The sequence below is a fragment of the Dendrobates tinctorius genome, unplaced genomic scaffold (assembly GCF_039654945.1).
Source record: "Dendrobates tinctorius isolate UK_male_01 unplaced genomic scaffold, ASM3965494v1 ptg000070l, whole genome shotgun sequence".
NCBI classification, from domain to species: domain Eukaryota; kingdom Metazoa; phylum Chordata; class Amphibia; order Anura; family Dendrobatidae; genus Dendrobates; species Dendrobates tinctorius.
Window position 1 is genome coordinate 32,814,295 of NW_027361738.1, and position 4,185 is coordinate 32,818,479.

At 41.0% G+C, this 4,185-nt stretch overlaps 1 long non-coding RNA gene across 1 annotated transcript; it reads right to left on the reverse strand.

Moving 5' to 3' along the window:
- Window positions 1-492: 492 nt before the first annotated feature.
- On the reverse strand, window positions 493-1,897 carry LOC141095932 (uncharacterized). The gene is made up of 2 exons (XR_012233512.1): window positions 1,752-1,897; window positions 493-929 (listed from the first exon to the last, which is right to left on the reverse strand). It is a non-coding gene; the product is annotated as an uncharacterized lncRNA (long non-coding RNA).
- Window positions 1,898-4,185: the final 2,288 nt, after the last annotated feature.

A 4,185-nucleotide genomic window follows, 5' to 3' on the forward strand; every position in this document is an offset into this window, starting at 1 on the left:
ACATAGACATACACAGACATACATACACACACACAGACATACACACAGACACAGACATACACACACACACAGACATACACACATACACAAAGACACACACACATACATACACACATACACAAAGACACACACACATACATACACACACACAAGTGACTGACTGACCTGCGCCTGCAGCCACCGTCCAGCCGGTGCCACAGGCACAGTGAGTGAGACAGTCTGTCTCCTCTCCTCCCCCACAGCAGCAGCGCAGCACAGCGTGACTGACGCTGATATCTCACCTCAGGGCTGGCTCCTCTCCTCCTTGCGCCTGGTGATCCACATTGCTAATTTGAATAATTAGCCATGCGGTGCAGGAGGCTGGAGGGGCCCCCTCTCCCCCGGGGCCCCCGTGCAGTGCACGGGCTGCACGGGCGGTAGGTCCGCCCCTGAAATGGGTCGAAAACCGGCCCCATCTCAAAGATTTCTAGTGACGATAATAAGAAACAACCAGAATGACCTGACATTGTAATCACACAAAAAAGGTAAGCAAGTCATGGTGATTGTATAGCTTCAAATGATTATAGTTGCTTGTAGAAGCTGGAAAATAATAATTCCTCATTTATGCCCAGCGCAGCCAGACTGCGCAAGTCAAAAATCCATTTAGATTCACATCTCAAAAGTTTGGGGAAAATATTTCCTCCTCTAATATTTATGTTGACTAGTTCTAGGCCCATAACTTTTATTCCTTTTGTACTGCTTCCATGTGAGTCCAAAAAATCAAAAAATGGGCCGCAACAGATGAGATTGCTTTATTTTTCTCACGATCCTTTTTAGCAGTGGAGATGTTAGATAGATGTTGCTGGGCGCGTCTTCTTAGCTCCTGGGTTGTTTGGCCCACATATGGTATCGGGCATCCACAGATCCAAAGGTATACCAGGTTCCTTGACCTACAATTGAAGAAGAATTTAGATCTTATTGGAAATTGCACCGAAGGGATGGAATAGCCATCTTGTGAAATCATGTATTGGCATACATTGCACCCACCGCATGCATAAGTCCCATAGACCCTAGTACCCCTCCCAATGTGGGCTTTTGGTCTCTGATAGTGGCTGTGGCACAGTTAATCTTTCAAATTTTGTGCACGTCTAGCCACTATTCTGGGGGTTGGGGGAATATAATTAGAGAGTCTAGGCTCACTCAACAAAATGTTCCAATTATTCGAAAGAATTTTGTGGACATCAGTCCACTGATTGTTGTATGTTGTGATAATAGTGAGATCCCTCCTAGTATCACGTGTCCGTTTCTGTAATAAAGCTGATCTCTCTACACTGTTGGCATATTGGTAGGCACTGGCTACTATCTTTCTTGGGTAGTTTCTCTTTATAAAACGGGAAGAGAGATCTTTAGCATACATACGGAAATCTTCCTGGGAGCTGCAGATTCTACGAAGTCTCAGAAACTGACCTTTTGGTATTTCATTTCTAAGGTGTCTTGGGTGGAAGCTGTCATAATGTAGGAGACTATTGGTTGCAGTTGCCTTACGGTACAGGCAAGACTTGATCTTATTGCCCTGGACCATAAGAAAAAAAATTGATGTCTAAAAACCACTAGCTCCTCCCACCAGCCCAAAAATAGGTTCGCATATGAGGGTGCACATCTCGCCCCCATAGCCGTGCCAGAGATCTGCCTCCAGAACTTTCTGTCAAAAGAAAAGTAGTTTTTATCCAGAACGAAGTATAACAATTCTAAGAGGAATTTGTTATGCTTACCATCAGCCATAGGTTGCTTGTCAAGAAAAAAGGAGACGGCTTCTATTCCATGATCATGTGCGATGTTGGTATATAAAGATTCCACATCTAAACCAACCAGAATGGTATTCTCCGGAATAATGAGCTCCTCCAAAGAGGACATAAGATGTGCCGAATCCCTGACAAAAGAATTCAAAGAGGAGGCCAATGGTTGAAGAAAGTGGTCAATGTATATGCAGGGCCGCTCCATCAAGCCCCCAATACCTGACACTATTGGCCTACCTGGAGGGTTTGTGTCCGACTTATGCACCTTCCGTAGAATGTAAAATGTTGGAGTTAACGGATGATGGGTAGGCAAAAAGTCAGCCTCTTTCTTATTTAGGACGTTGTTATCAAACGCTCTCCATATCAGTAGGTCCATTCTGTCCTTAAAATTGTTGGTGGGGTCTAAAGGTAAAATCAAATAGTGATTAGTGTTATTCAGATGTTTAAACACCTCACTAGTATATAGGTCATGAGGCCAAAGCACAATATTGCCACCTTTGTCAGCTTCTCTTATGATAAACTCATTGTTATACCGTAAATTCCTTAAAGCCTTTTTTTCTTCAGGATTTAGATTATTTTGCCTGTTTTTATCCAACTTCAATTTATCTAAATCTCTACAGACACTATCAAAAAATATCTGTATTACGAGAAACAATGATAACGAGGGAGATGCCTGTGAGGGAGATCTTCTTGTAAATCCTCTATTATCAGAAGGGCATTCATTTTCTTGCAAAAGTTCCAGTAAGTCTCTAAACACTTGCTTCTCATTGTCCGGGAAAGAGTCAACTAGAGACGGTTGGTGGTAGAGAAGTTTAAAAGTCATCTGTCGGCAAAACAAATATAGATCCTTTACCAGAATGAACTTATTCAAGGCATTTGTGGGGGCAAAAGTGAGGCCTCTGGTCAGTACAGAAATTTCAACATCTGAGAGAACATAAGAGGAGAAATTTAAAATTTGAAGATTACCTGTAGAGGGCAGAGTATCAGAGAGATGATGTGAATTTATCGTTTCCGGTTGTACCTGGTTTCCCTCTGATATAACGGGGACCAGTTCTTGTAATTTCTGCCTTTTCTCTTTTTAGTTGTGCTTTTTCCGTCTCCCCCGCCTCCCCCTTCTGCATCGCTCGGTTCTGAAGACAAAAAATCACTTGATGATAATAATTGGTTTTGAAATCTCCAACATATCAATTTCTCTTGGGGTAAACATGCATTTAACTTGTGTATTTTCCCCATGGACTTGAATGAGATCAGGAAAATAACAGACGGATATGCATTTTTCCTTTTTTTCTGCGGAGGAAAAGCAATTGACATGCTTGTAATCCACACATGACTTAATCACTAAAATTTTAGCAAAGCAAAGTAAGAGGAAGAATCCCAAACAAAGTAGCTTTATTCAAAATGTGACACATACCAAAAGCAGACCAAAAAATGCAGATGAAAACAAGCAAAACCCCATGTAAAAAAATCACTTAAAAATGCAATGAAACAACAGAAGTAACCTAATTTAGATAATGGGTGCAGAAATGCCACAGAGCTGCAACATCAAAAACATACCAAATACTCATTGTGGTAATTGAGCCTTAATTTAGCACTAGATTGTTGTCACCTAATCTGAAATCAGAATAATGTAGAGACAGAGACTCTGATTACAGTGATGTGTCACTTACAGGGCTGCTTGCTGCATTTGTGATAAAATCGCTGTTTGGTTTCATCAGCAGGAGATTAGCACTACTGATAATCTACTGATTGATTAGTAGCTTTCAGCCTATGCACAGTGTACACAGAAAGCAGCCAATCAGTGATGTGGGTGGGATTATACAAAGCTCAGCATTTAGATTACTGCTAGACCTGCAGCAGATAAAGCTGTTATTTTATCAAAACGTCAGAAAGCTGCCCAGTAAGTGATATATTGTTGGAATGAGGGTCTCTGACCCTAAATCATACTACTCTCTGATGGGGCAGGAAAAAAGGTGCATTATTCCTTTTAGCTGATATAAACAGTTGAACCCATAGAACATTTATGGTGTTTCCTCTTTTTTTATGATGCAGCTCCACTTTTATGTATCTATGCACATACATCCAGTAAATGCCAGGCGGTGTATAACAGTTAAGCATTATGTTTTTACATCTCCCTACAAATCTTCACAATCATTTATCACAGACAATTAATCTTTTCTTCAAACCACATAAAAGTACAAGAACAAAACATTCATCATTTGAAGAATATAGAACTGATTGTTTACATCCCCACACTTAATGCCTCGGACATCTGTCAGTTTATAGATAAAATCGCATTGTAAATGGGTAAGTGGGAACCTAATAAAAAGTGCATTTTCCAGCAATTAACTGTGCAGCCAGATAGGACAGGCTCTGGTGACCTAATTCTACGACATACTCCGGTACCACATAA